General features: G+C 35.7%; 1 pseudogene; it reads left to right on the top strand.

Annotated features, from left to right (window-relative positions):
* The first annotated feature begins 13990 nt into the window (after positions 1 to 13990).
* Positions 13991 to 14129, top strand: LOC117286221 (annotated as a pseudogene).
* Positions 14130 to 15587: the final 1458 nt, after the last annotated feature.

Raw genomic sequence — 15587 nt, 5'->3', positions numbered from 1 at the left:
CTTTGGGCTGTTTTTCTCGGGTATTTGTTGACATGGAGGAAAAGCTGACTAATGCAGTGATTTGGGCAACAGCAGGATAATACAACAATCAGTTATTCACATCGAACAAAGTAACATTGAGTAACCAAAAGATGACACTAGCAACATTGCCACCAGTGGCCTCATGAATACGGTGACATAATTGCCTTTTCTGGTGTTGTTGCCATAATGAGCCAAGGAAGAAGAAAGTAGTATACCCCACGTGGGAGTCCATAGTCATGTTGGAGACCACTTGCTAGGGATGTTCAGAATTATTTGAGTGGAAAATGAGGGTTGTACCTCCTATAATGAAAATGGAAGGAAAAAACAGGCTACTTCTGTTTGTGACTATTATTTTCTTTGTTTTTGAAACAGGGTCTCACTTTGTAGTTGAAACTGACCTGAACCTCACTAGGTGGCCCAGGCTGGTCTCAAACTCACAGCTATCCTCCTGCCTCAGCCTCCTGAGTGGTGGGATTACAGGAGTGCACCACCACACCTGGCTTTGTTTGTGACTATTATTATAACATTATATTTGCCCCTGTATTGATTTAGCCCAGGAAATAAGAACTGATGAAATAATTTTTTTTTTTTTTTTGGTACCTGGGATCGAACTTGGGACCTTGCCTTTGCAAGGCAGGGGGCAGAACCACTGAGCTAAATCCCCAGCCCATGAAATAATGTTTTATAAGGAATACTGAAATAAAATTTTATAGATTTTCAATTACTATTTATGATTTATATTTTTATCATTTTCTTAAGTATTTTAATTGCACATTTCATGATTTTTTAAAATCACAATAATTGTTCAAGTTTCATCTGAACAGTACTATCAGTTTCAAAGATAAAACACTAGACATCAAAACAACTCTAATGACAAATGTTGACTTTTTCTTATTCTTCAATTGCAAAGGATTACAGATAATTTTTTAAAAATTATGTTCAGAACATCTGAGTGAAAATTTTGATTAATTATATTAATTTTAAATTATGTCATTTTTCACATCCAATAAAATGCCATGTAACTTAAATTCATTTTATGTTATTTTATCTTTTGTGTTTTGTTTTGCTTTTTGAGATGGGTCTCTCTGTGCAGTTCAAGCTGGACTTGAACTCATGGTGATCTTCCTGCCTCAGCCTCCTGAGTGCTAGAATTATAGGGGTGTACCACCACATCCAGCCTAAAACTCATTTTAATGCCCCTTAAAATTGTGTATATGTTAGTAAACAACATGTTCATTTCAGTCGATATGTATCTATTTATAATATTTAATGTTGAAAACAAGATCTTTTTAACATTATACTATAATCTTATTGTTACAAGGACTTAAGGACCCTTCAAAAATTTGTCTGGCTTAGACCTTAACTTCCAATATAGAATCACTAAATTTTAATTTTTTAAGCAAATTCTACAGGACACAAGTGCCACTGGGTTTAAAAAAAGAAACTTGTATTTTGTTTTGTTTTGTTTACCCAGTAAGAAGGATAATTTCCAGGGTCAACTAAGTTTAGAAAACTCTTGGTTAATATTAAACAGACTTCAAAACTGATCTTCAGACAATCTATTTTTCTAAAATATCATTTATCCTGTACAGTTTGCCTAAATTTCTAGCCTCAGGAGGGATTAAATTAACATTTGGAAGAAAATAGCATTCTTTGTCTAAACAAGCAAGACGGCAGGTGCCGGGTCACAGACAGACCTGGGAAAGAGCTCATCGCCTTCAGCTCTTTCTTCCCTACCCCCAGCAGACATTGACAAGGAGTTCTGTGCTTTGCCACTTTCTCTCACACTTTTGCATTACTTTCATCCTAACTTTGGCTCACAGAATTAAAGTCCTGTCAATCAACAACATCTCATCTTTCAATCTAACACTGTGTCATGTGCAGTGGGTATTATTACTATTTTGAGTTGTAAAATATTCAGGAAAGAGTTGCTAAGGGATTTTGGGGAAATTGTGGGATTTTTTAAAAGGATTAAATTACACCAGGCGTGGTGGCGCACACCTATCATCCCAGCTTTCTGGAGGCTGAGGCAGGAAGATCGCTGTGAGTTCAAGACGAGCCTGGGCTACATAGTGAGTTCCAGATCAGTCTCAACTACGTAGTGAGACCCTGTCTCAAAAAAACTAATAATAGTAATAATAATAATATGATTAAATTACATTGAGGTGAAAAATTCAAATCTTTTCTCTATATTACAAAGTGATCATAATAATGACCTTTGAACAACCAAATGGCTGCTTGTGGAACAAGTGAAAAAATGAGAGAAAATCTACCTACTTTTCTTGCCATAAAACCATGACTTTGGGAGAGGTGAGTATACATTTTCTGAAATGTTCTTTCACTTATTTCCCTACTTTGTAAGCATGACTTTTGTACATAGCAACACTTCTCAGTTGATTATCAACAGCTATTTGCACGAAACCACAACGCAAAAGTGTGGTTAGAAACTACCAAGGGGGAAAAAAAAAAGAAATTACCATGAAAAAAGTGCTTCCTTTTTTTCAGCTTTATAAAAAGAGAAAGGGTGTGGTTAAAGAATAATATATTTTTAAATACCGAGTAATGTTGAGACAACTTAACCTAAAAATGGTTGTCAAAATATTATAATATCTTTTAAAACAAGTACTTTCTAAAGTCATGTTTTATTATATAATGAGTTGAGCATAGGGCATCATATATATAAGTCAAAGCTTCCTCCAACTTTCTAAATCTCTCAACCTACATAGAAGAGCAAAAGGGACAGATCAACAAGAAGAAAAATGTAAGGACTAGTCAATTCTAAGAGGTAAATTGAAAAAAACTGAAGTTCAGTGATATTTTTGAGCAAGTGTGGTTTTTTTTTAAGAAAAAAAGGCTTAGAGAGAGAAACGAATAGAATACAAAACAAGAGGGAAGAGAAAGAAGGCAAACAGGATAGAGAATAATTGTAAAGGGATTAAAAATAGATGTATATATGATGTTAATTCATTTTTTCTTCCAAAACAAAGCTATTTTGAAAAAAAAAAAGTTTGTTGAGTTATGGAAAACACAATCTGTGATTACCCCAAAATTACAGAATTGAAACTTTACTCTCACCAAAGTAGCACTTTTGCTTCACAATTATATGCCCTGCCTAGCATTTCTAGAACATGGTGATCACCTGCTATCCAATTCCACAGCTCGCTTCATCTCCCTCTACCACGGCAGGGCTGGTGTTCACTGTGGACTATACCAGACATGAGGTCTCAGAATGTTGCAAATACAGCTTTAAAAGCAAAAGACTCCTGGTCTATTGGCAGCATGGGGAGACAATGGGAGTTCTTTAGCCACTGCTGTAGCAACTGATACAGGTCAGGATCATCCCTAGATGCTAAAACCTGGATCTCAATGTGTTATTATACAAATAACTTATTAGTTAAATAAGGGAAAGTTTATTCTCACAATGAAGAAATCTGAAAGTCACCATCATAACAGCGATCAAACTCAGCCTCACCAAGAGTGAAACATTTAGCTATGTACTATTTCTGCCCAAAATACCCTAACCTAAATCTAATGGCAAGAAAACAATCAAACAAATACAGAATTGGGGACACTCTCTGTGTCAAGTGACCTGGACTTTTCAACAGAGATGACAGCGCATGAAAAAAAGTGAGAAACAGTTCTGTTAAAAAAGATGAAAGATAAGCTACTCTGCTATGCATATCCTAGATTGGTTCCTTAAAAGGAAACTGTACAGCTGCAAAAGATACTTGAAGATAGTTATGAAAATTAAATATAGGCGGTATGTTAAATGATGCTATTGAATTGTTATTATCCTTCAACTGTTATTCAATTGTTGTGAAAAGATTTATTATACAGAAAAATATCTATGCTAAGAGATTCAGGTTACATACTTAGATGTGAAAGGATACCTACAACTTACGTTCAAACAGGCCCCTGAGCCAGATGTGGAGGCACAGGTCTGTAATCTCAACACTTGAAAGGCTGAGGCAGAAGGATCACCATAAGTTCAAGCCCAGCCTGAACTGCAAAGCAAGACTCTGTCTCAAAAAAAAAAAAAAAAAGCCCACCAAAAAATGTGTGTGTATGTGTGTGTGTGTAAATCAAAGGTTGCAAAATACCAATTTGTGAATTAAATAGAAGGTATACAACAAGTATTCAACTGACTAGTATAAAATTTTTGGAAGTTTAAAATGTTCTAAATAGGAAGTTGGATGGTAAGTGGGTATTGGTGGCCTTGGAGTCACAGAACCTGAAACACTGAATTTGGAATTTCTGCTTTGGTTTTGGGCAAGCCACATCAGCCCTCCAAGCATGAAAAGAATAATTGCACTGACCTACCCCATACATATGACTGTTGCAAGAATGAATAATGACTATGAAGGGGGTGTCTGTGAACTAGAAACACTGCAGGGTTTTCCAGGGACTAAAAAAAAAACAGAGTTTCATGAATTCCGATAGGAAACTCACCAGCTCTGAGATCTACTATTTCCTTCAGTAATATGAGTAGGCCGGAGTTAACCTGTTGTGAATTTAGTACACAGTAAGAGCTCAGTAGATGTGAATTTGGTTATAACGGTGAGTTTTCTTAAGTTGCACCAATGACAGTCAGGAAAAGCATGAGTCAGTAACAGCTTTTACAATCCTGCATCCTCTTTTTCCTTCCACATCTGAAAGGACACGCCTACTCTGAGCCAGTCCTACGTGCAAGACACTCTATAACTGACTCATGCTTTCTATGGTCCTCATTTATGCAACTAAAAACAAAAATTGTAACAGCAGAACTAACGCAATGTGTTCCAAACTGAACTCGTGATCATCCCCCAAAAATACTGCTCCCTCAAAGCCTCGCCTGTCGAAGCACCCCAACAATCCAAGGGCTCAAATCAGAAACTTTGGTGTCATCTTGACTCCTCTGCTTCCTATCTCTAATCCCTCAGGAAATTCCCTTGGCTCTCCTTTTAAAATATATTAAAAGCCCAATTATTTCCTGCCAACTCCACTACTATTACTTTAATCCAAGCCTCTCCAAAGGCTGGTACCACAGCCTCCTGTCAGGTCTCCCTGCTTCTTCCCTGGCTGCCTTGATTCTGTCCTCTTTACGTGTATCCTTTTAAAATACGTCACATCTTCCATTCTTCTACTTAAAATCTGGCCATGGTTCCCATTTCCCACAGAGTAAAATTCAAAGTCCTTCAAATGATCTAAATAACATAGGTCCTCACTCCTGTCTCTACCCTCCATCCTTCTCCAACCACATTCACCTCCTTGGGGTCCCTTGAACATGCCAGACATGCTTTCACCTTAGGGCTTTTCAGTGCATGCTTGCACTGCTTTGGGGAACCTTCCCCCTAGCTATCTATGTGGTTAATTCCGTCATCCCCTAGTCATTGGGTCAGTAGTTGTAAGGCCTACCCTGTCGATCCTATTTAAAATAGCAACCCACCTGAAGTTAACAATCCCTTTCATCTTGTCCCACTTTTTTTTTCTATAACACTTAATACCTTCTAAATTGTAATAATTTAATTACATGTTCTCTATTTCTCTCTGCTAAATTATAAGCTCCATAGAGGCAAAGGGTTTTGTTGTTGTTGTTTACTTGTATATTTAAATTATCTATTCATTTATGTATCTCTGTTACTATTCACTAGGTTTTGCTTTCAGTTTTTAGGTGGTGAAATACATATAACATCAAATGTACTATTTTAATGATTTTTAATGTATTAAGCACATTCACACTGTGTACACACAATCTCTAGAATCCCTTTCCTCCTGCAAAATTGAAACTCTATCTCCATAAAGTGACCATCCCCTGCCCCCATAAAAAAACTGCTCACTGAAAGCCTCTGTAGCCATTAAGCAATATCTTCCCAATACAATTTACTCATATTTTATAAGCACTCAAAATAATATCTACCATATAAGTACTTAATAAATTTTTGTTGACTAAATGAATAAATACTTTATGCAAAATTTCATAAATCTTTGTTGGCTAAATGAATAAATGCTTTATGCAAAATTTCAAATGTCATTGCTACAGGGATGATTTCCAAATTTATAACTCAGACACATGGATTCTACTTCAAATTCCTCCCATTTTACCTAAATTATGTGTTCTCTTTACTATCTGAAGCATTTGTACTATTTGAAGTATTTGTACTATGTGAAGCATGTTTCTCTGCATCTTTGCATTCTCTCATATCATAAATATATTATTTTTGACAAAGCACATATTTGATAATGTTCAATAACTGAATAAATGACTAAATGTCAGAACCATAAGGATTAGATCTCCCCCTACCTCCACATTTAACCTCTCACGTTTTAAAACCTTGTCCAAGTCTGCCAACATGTATTAAGGTTGAGATGTTCTGAATAGAAAAAGAATAAGTAAGTGAGTTAGAAAATGCATAGAATTATCTTCCATTAACATAGAAATCAAGACTTAACATGACATGGTAGTGGCTGTCCATGTACCTAGACCCAGTGGATGAGAAAACTGGGAAGCAAGAAAGAATCTAATCACCGTACTCACATGAAAAATTGGGGTTAAAACCACCAGCTTCCAAGAGTTTGAGCTGGTTAAGAGTCTGCTAGTGCTCTTGAGAGAGATATTAAAATGGAAAACCTAGGAAGCCATATTTGATACTCTTATCCAAAAAGAAAAGGGAAGATATAGCACCCCACCTTAAGTAGAAGGTCAAAGTGTCTAGAATCCATCTTGTGATGCCTATTATTAGTAGCGAGGAAGAAAACTTTTTAGGAAGATGTATGACTGTGTCACTCAGATTTACTTCCACCCAGCCCCTAGGAAATGCTCCAGATTCTTTGGCAGAAATGCCTGTAAATTAAGATGCAGGCTAACATCAAGATCCCAAAACAGAGCTGTGAGCAGTGGTGAGGAGGAAACCTTCCACTCGTCTGTGAAATAGAAGGGGTGGCAGCTGTACTGGGAGGAGGGATACATGGGCCAGAGCCAGCTGGACAGGGGCAAGCAGTGGAAGGTGACAGCTGCCACAGGAGCAAATCTCTAACAGCCCCTTGGAGAGTGCATGAGGGAGGGGATGTAGGAGGGCTGAGAGGTCCAAGGGCTTAAGTTAAACCCTGGAAGTCTTTACTAATCACCCCCTCCATTTTTCTCCAGGGCTATTAGTGTACGGAAAGGGAGGTGCGATTGATCAACTCAGTTAATTGTCACTTCTTTGAATTGAAGTGTCAGCCATAAAATGGGTCATAGAAGGTCTGTGTGTCCTAACTCAGAATTCTGTATTCAAAAATTTCACACTGGTTGAATTTTTTTCATCAAACTGTGGGGTAAAGCTCCATAAGCTTAGATCTAAAAAAGTTAAAACTAACTTCTAATGGCTGTTGAACAAAGCCAGACCGTCTCCCTCACATCCTAGACTCTTGTTCCTTGCCCAGTACCTCTATTTTTAAACACTTCTGTTGTATCACCTAGATGAAAAGCTGTAGCTTCTTTGGAGGGTAAAGGAGTAGGAAATTTTGTGGTGATGGAGGGGAAAGAAAAAAAAACTTGTCTACTCTCCTAGGCTCCCTTGGGATGGCCACAACCCAAACTCACAAGCAGCAGACAAGGTTATAGAACTTGAACTTCATAGCGCTCAGAAAATTCCTGATATCATCTCTTGCTTTCATATGCATCAAACTTTCTGAAAGATGTTGGTATATCTTCCCTAGCATTTGGTTGTGTATCTTTTGGTTACCAATACCACTATAAGATATTCTTTTCCAATATTCTCCTTCAGTTCTAAGAACAGTAGCTCAGAAGCCCAGGAAAACACTAGCCAGGCCCACAGTGTCCTATTAATTTGGAATTTTTTCTTTGTTTTTTGGATTTTGGGGGCGGTACTGGGTATTGAATTCAGGACCTTGCATTTGTGAGGCAGGCGTGATGCCGCTGAGCCCAGCCACAGTGCAGTGTCCTATTAATGAAGCAAATCAGGCACGAGTAATGTGAAGCAGGCAGGCACTCTTAGCATGTGTTACAAAATGGGGAGAGGATCAGTTTTACTCAATATTTGAATCCCAAGTTACACTCCCTTCAGAACCTTTGACTCTGAAGAATTCTTCCTAAATTCCTAAAGGATGAAAGGAAGTATTGAGAAAAAAGATCAGAGATAAAGGATATTACTAAGAAGTAGGTGAAATGGTGATAGAAATAAGAGGTGAAAGGTCTAAAATGAGAATGAGGAAAAATTCTTCAAAAGGTGCCTCATTCCCATTTGTTGAAATTTGCGTTGACAAATGGTCTTAGACAAAAAACAATTTGTCCAACGCCCCCAAAAAAATTTTTTAAAATAAACAACCTTCCAAATAGTCTGTTTGTTGCCATGCAAGGAAGCCATGCCTGCTTCTTTTTTTCTAAAGAATCCCGATTTTGTGGCAAGAATTGCACCAGGTAATGAACAATATTAGGCTTTGTAAGGCATATGGTTTCTGTCACAACTAATCAATTTTTTACTGTAGCACACAAACAGCCATGGATGATATAAACATGAATGGGCATGGCTGTGTTCCAATAAAACTTTATTTACAAAAAAAAAAAAAAAAAAAAAAAAAAAAAAAAAAAAAAAAAAAAAAAAAAAAAAAAAAAAAAAAAAAAAAAAAAAAAAAAAAAAAAAAAAAAAAAAAAAAAAAAAAAAAAAAAAAAAAAAAAAAAAAAAAAAAAAAAAAAAAAAAAAAAAAAAAAAAAAAAAAAAAAAAAAAAAAAAAAGGCCCGTGATGGAGTTTTTCTTTTTTTTTTTTTTCACAGACTACAGTTTGACAATCTAGTTTCCATTTTCTAGTGATTATCTAAACAGAGGCAAGTAACCCAGTTCCGCCCAGTAAAAAGTCAGAAGTCTGCTCGGCAGTTTCTGATAATAATTTTCATTCATGATAAAAGAAAAGAGAATATAGAGAGAAGAAGGTACTTTGATCCTCTCCCTCACTTTCTGATTTGGACACTTGTCAAAAGATAATACTTTAAGCACGGCAGCCATCTTCTCCTCATGAGACTTCAAATTGAATAATAAAAGCCAGTAAGTCAGGAGAAGTAACATGGAAAAATGGGAAGACAGGGGCTTCTTACTGAGTCACGGAACTGTTACCTCCCTTTGGATTTCTTGTTAAAAACAAAAAGGAAAAAACAAACAAAACAAAACAAAAAACAGTAAATGTCCTGGTCATTAGGTCATTGCTGCTCTGGTTCACTGTAATTTGCTGCTGGATGTATTCCTAATTGAGATATCATCTATAGACGCTCAAACCATGAGTGAAGCAGTTTTAATATTACTATCAAAGCCCTCTGAAAAGTTTTCTGCTTGTTTTTTACTTGTTTTGTTTTGCCATTTTTTTTTTGTTTTTTTTTTTTATAATGGTGCTGGAGATTTATTCCAGAGCTCACATATGCTAGGCAAGTGTACCAGCACTGAGCTTCCCCCTTGACCCCTCCTTAGGGTATTTTCTACCATAGACTTGAGGGATCCACACCTGTAAGACGAAAATAGAGTAAGAAAGAAAACACTACAGGATTTCTACAGCAGAAGTATCACAGTTGGCAGATTGCACTAGTGCTACCTATAGATACCGTTGAAGAGTTACCACTCTTTATCAAAGACATCATTTTATCTATGGGATAACATTAGGTACCTATGTGTGGTCAGAGACAATGTTTTGATTCTCTAGACCAGGACTTGCAAACTACAGCCCACTTTTATTTGTAAATAAAGTTTTATTAGAACACATCTCTATTCATTTATTTATATTCAGTAGTTCTCCCTTATCTCCAATTTTCCTTTCCATAGTTTTATTTACTCCTTGCCAATCATAATGTGAAAATATTAAATAGAATATTTCAGAAACATAAAATTCATAAGTTTTTAAATTGCCTGACATTCTCAGAAGCATGATGAAATCTTTCGCAGACCCATCCTGCCTAAGACATGAATCATCCCTCTGTCAAGTGTACCTATGTACTTATTAGTCACTTGGTAGCCATCTCCATTATCAGATGGTCAGCCACCATATCACAGTGCCTGTAGTCAAGTAACCCTTATTTCATTATTAGTTATTGTTAACCTCTCACTGTGTCTGATAAATTAAACTTTATCTTAGGTTCATATACATAGGACAAAGCAGTCTATATATAAATTCACTACTATCTACAGTTTCGGGCATTCACTGGGGATTTTAGAACATATCTGCCTCCTGTAATAGGGGAACTATTATATTGTTTATGGCTGTTTTGAGCTACCAAGGCAGAATTTGAAAAGTTGCAGCAAAGAACACATGGCCCAAAAATCTAAAATAATTACCATCTGACCCCTTACAGAAAATGTTTGCTGACAGTATAGACCAGTTACCATCACCCTCTATACTATTAACTAGATTTACAGATTCTTTAGTCAATTTCTTTTTTTTTTTTTTTTGTACCAGGGATCGAACTTGGGTCCTTGCACTTGTAAGGCAGACAACAGAACCACTGAACTAAATCCCGGCCCTTTAGTGAATCGTTTAATGTTAGAGATGGAGAAACAAAGTCCTTGAAAGTATAAATGACTTACTCAAGGTCATATGCAGAATGAGACATTACATATCATTCATAAAGAATGAGCACTACATGTGAAAAGTCGAATGCTCCTGGTTAAAGTCAGTAGAGTTTTTATGGGGGTTTTTTTAATACTTTTTATTTCCTAGCCTTTCAGAATCTTCTGTCTTCCTAGGCTTCCAGAATTTTCTGTTGCTTATATTACTTAAAAGGGATTTATTCTGTGTTTATATAATCAATAATCTATACATAAAATTGCCGTTAATTAGTAACTCTTTGAACTAGAAGTAACATAATTTCTGTTATAGGTGGTAGCCAATGTTCTACTTGTACCTTTTCTCCCCTTACTAGCTGAGATAGTTAATTATGGTGTCAACTGGATTGGTTTAACACAGTTCTGGGTGTGTCTGGATGACTGACTTACCAAAGATGGAAGACCCACCCAGGGTGTGGGTGGCACCAACCGGTAGGTTTGCAGCCTAGGTGGAAAAAAAAAGGAAAGAAGAGGGAGGTCTCACTTCTGTTTCTGGAAGGAGCTCCAGACTTCATCATTGCCTCTTAACATGAGTCTCCAGGCTCCCAGTGTAGACTACTCAGCTTTCCAGGGCAGACCCTTCAGCTTCCTGATATGGACTCACAATGGACACTACAATGAGCTCCAGGCCTTCAACCTTGGACTGCATCTTTTGGCTCTCCAATACACACATGGCCCTTTTGCATTCTTTCACACCTGATTCTGCAGCTGGCCATTGTAAGCTTACCTTGCAAATCTTTTATATATTAAATCTGTTCCTATGGTGAACTGTAATTAATACACCTGCATTCCTCTCCTCAACAAAATATTCCCCCAATTAATTAAACCTGAGTCCAGTCAATTTGTCTCTTTAGAACAGAGCCAGGATCCTGGAAGTAACAGCAAAAAAAAAAAAAATTCTTAGTGTCTCACAGTGCATGCACTGTAATTCAAGAACTTTAATCAGAGAGAATGCCTACAACCCTCACTAAGGACCTACTTACTATTTTTTAGGCAATATTATTTGGTTAATAATAAACTGAAGAAGAAAAATAGGAAATTAGTGGAGAAGGGAAAGGCTATAGAAAAGCATACAAATGGAAGGAGAAAAAATGATTCAGTGGAAAGAGCATGATCAAGTGGGCAGAAACCTGGATCTAAGATACAGTTGTATAGTTAGTATCTTTTAGATCTTGAACAAATCAAGAAACTTCTTTACTCTTCAACATAATAATCTGAAAGATGAATCAATTACTGTAGATGAATGTTTACTACATTATCTTTTATTGAAACTGGTTTTATGAGATGATGAAGAGGTGCCTGCAAACAAGATAGTAAATGAAATTAAGAGACATTATATAACTTTGCATAGGATCCCCCATCAGCTATTTAAAATGTACATTGTTACAAGAAAGGCTCAGGGAAGTATTGAAATAAAATGTTTTTAAACCAATATGCATCCCAAAGTTATTAAATGATGAAGCCCACTCTTTTATTTTTAGAAATAACTATTAGCTTAAGGGAAAAAGTTATTTGCACAAAGCACAGTTTGAAACCCATAACCTAGATGATTCCTGGGGCCTTCTTATGTTGTTAAGATACTAGGCATTTATTTTAAAAATGTGTTCAGCACCTATTACTGTATATGTAAAGTATTGTTCCAGGAACTGTAGACAAGGAAATTGATAAGATAGAGAGATTTCTACCCTCATGCACATATCCAATATCAGGAAGACATTACACAATCTATATACTGTAACTTCACAGCATGCTAAGATCTAAACACACAGAAAGCATAATAGGAAGACAGACTACTAAAAACTTACAAGAGTAACATAACTATGAAAAGGGTCCAGAGAAAATCCCTTTGTGGTGGAGTCATCTGCACTAGGACATGACAGAGTGCATGAGAATATCATGGGAGAATCTGGAAAAGAGCTTTACAACAGCGGGGACAGTCAGTGTTGTTAGGTTAAGGAACAAGAAGGCCAGTGTAGGTAGAGCAAAGGTAGAGGGAAAAAGGTGAAGATGTAATCAGACAGATTGGGGACAATTGCATGTGAAGGCTTGTTGGCCATGGAAAATACTTTTAAATTTGCTCTGAATAAAGTAGTATTCAACGTGGATAAAGAGTTTAGAGCCAAGTACTGATAAGCTATCATCATGCATAGTGACAAAAGCCTTCCTCCTAGGATTGAGAAATAAGGCAAGCATGTTTATTCTTGCCACTTCTCGTCAGCAATTTACTATGGATTCTAGTGTACTGAGTCAAGAAAAAAATAGTAAAAGCATACATATAGAAAAAAAGAAATTATATTTATTTATAGCAACATGACTACATACACAGATAATTTTAAGGAATCTGCAAAAAATTACTAGAATATGAAGTGAATTTTTAAAATTACAAAATATGTAAATATTCAATTGATCAACTGCAGTTATATGTACTAGCCCCAAATATTGAAATACAAATATAATTAATATAAATATACTTAATATGAATATAAATATAAAATATACTTAATATAAATATACTTAAATATATTATTTATAACAGTATCAAAAACATGAAAATATAGAAATTCAATAATATATGTTCAAGGCCTCTACACAGAAAACTAAGAAACATTGTTAAAAGAAATTAGAAAATAGCTGCATAAGCAGAGAAATACTCTATGTTCATGGGTTAGAAAAGTCAATATTGTTAAGATAGCATCTCTCCAAATTGATCTATAGATTCAATGTAATCTGAATCAAAATCTGAATTAAAAATTAACAACCTGATTCAAAAATGTAAATGGAAAAGCAAAAACCTAGACTAGCTAAAACAATCTTTTAAAAGAACAGATTTGGAGGGATTGTATTAGCTTCAAGACTTACTATGAAGCTTCAGAGATAAAAGCAGCATGGTGCTAGGCCAGGGATTTCGCTCAGTAGTTCTGCTGCCTGCCTCACAAGCGCAAGGTCCCGAGTTCGATTCCTGATATTAAAAAAAAAAAAAAAAAACATGTATAAATATAGGGACAGGCCATGGAACAGAACAAAATCAAACAAAGCCACAATTATATGGTGAATTGATTTTTAACCAAGGCATTAAAAACAGTTGAGTGAGGAGACAAAAGTCTTTTTAGCCAATTGTTCAGGAACAAATGAATACTTTTATGGAGACAAAATAAGCCTACTTCACGTCATATGTAAAAAAATAATTCAAAATGGATCAAAGATACACACACACACACATACACACACACTAATTCATACAGTTTCTAGAGAGAAAGCGTAGCAGAATGTCTTTGTGACAGAGTAAGGCAGAAATTTTATTTAGCAGAACACAGATAATTAAACCATGAAATAAAAAGTTGATAAACTGAACTTCAATAAAATTAAAAATGTGGCTTTTCAAAGGGCATCCATTAAAAAAAAGCATAATCGCTTCTCAGCCTTTTGGCTAAGATCAAGTGTAAAAAAAAAAAGCATGCTGCAAACAAGGAGTAAATACATATTTGCAAAACATAGCTAACAAACTATGTACTTGTATTTGGAATATACAAGTAACATATACAACTCAGTAAAAGAAGACAAGCAAGGGGCCAGGGATTTAGCTCAGTAGTTCTGCCACCTGCCTCGTAAGCACAAGGCCCTGAGTCTGATTCCCAATACCGGGGTGGGGGGAGACAAGCAAGTCCTTTTTTCTAAAATGAACAAAAGTTCTGAACAGAGATTTCATTAACAGCAAATATGGGGCTGGGGATTTAGCTCAGTGATGCTGCTGCCTGCCTGGCAAGCACCAAGTCCAGAGTTCGATCCCCAGTACAAAAAAAAAAGCAAATATGAATGACTATCATTAAGCAGGAACTTAAACCTGGTTTGTTTATTTTTATTCCTGATTACTAATCCATTGTATGAATACTTTACAATATTGTTATTAAAGGACACCTAGGTTATTTTCATTTGGGGATTTTATAAAGTTCTATGCATATTTTTATAAAAAGGGTTCTGTAAACATATTTTTATTTCTCTTCAATAAATATCTAGAAGTAAAAATTCTAAGTCATTCACTAGGTGTATGTGTAACTTTATAAGAGACTGCCAAACCGTTTTCTAAAATGGTTGTACCATTTTATCCTTCCATCAGTGATATATAAGGGTATGGATTACTGAAAATCTTTCTCAACATTTTTACAACATTACACTCGATCATTTTAAATTCAACCATTCTGATAGATATATAGTGCAATCTAAAAGTGAACAAAATAAACAAAAATATCATCAGAGTGGGTCATGATAAAGAGAATCAATTCACAAATAAGGTACACTAGCCCAAACCTTTGTGTACCTAATAACAGCTTCAAATGTATGACAAATAAAATTGATAGAAAAAGAGAAACAGCCAAATCACAATTATAGTTGCAGATTTCTCTATCCCTCTCCTAATAATTGATAAAAATAAATGGATAAAATATCACTGCAGATATGGAAGACTATAATAATATCATCCTCCGGGAACTAAGTGACATCTTCAGAACCAACAAAATATAATTTTCAAATTGTGTTTTTAAAAAAGCTCACATAAGTACAGATCTGTCAGACAATGCTAAGAAGAGTCATAATGGTTCCCCACAGTCCACCCTCAGGACAGTCTCGGACACAATTCTCTCAGTTAATAATTCTTCTGGCCATAAAGGGCAGAATGTGAGAATAATAGTATTTTCAATAAATAGGATGTCATTTTTCTTACAGAGCAGCAATGAATCAATGTTCTCAAAGATAAAAATCTCTGTGCTTTTCTTGACTTTTTCCATAAATATTGAACCATTAAAATTATAGCTCTTTGGGTGCTGTGGTGCACACCTGTATCCCCACCACTTGGGAAATTGAGGCAGGAGAATCACTGTAAGTTCAAAGCCAGCCTGAACTACATAGGATGACCCTGTTTCAAAAAATCAAAATTAAAATCAAACAAAAAATTACTTTAAAACATGTTTAAATGACTGCAGTGGGTGAAGGTATGATGGTCACAGTTCA

The sequence above is a fragment of the Fukomys damarensis genome, unplaced genomic scaffold, assembly GCF_012274545.1.
Source record: "Fukomys damarensis isolate Sample0158 unplaced genomic scaffold, DMR_v1.0_HiC HiC_scaffold_15, whole genome shotgun sequence".
NCBI classification, from domain to species: domain Eukaryota; kingdom Metazoa; phylum Chordata; class Mammalia; order Rodentia; family Bathyergidae; genus Fukomys; species Fukomys damarensis.
The sequence above is the reverse complement of the archived record's forward strand: the minus strand, read 5'-3'. Positions and strand labels throughout refer to the sequence as shown.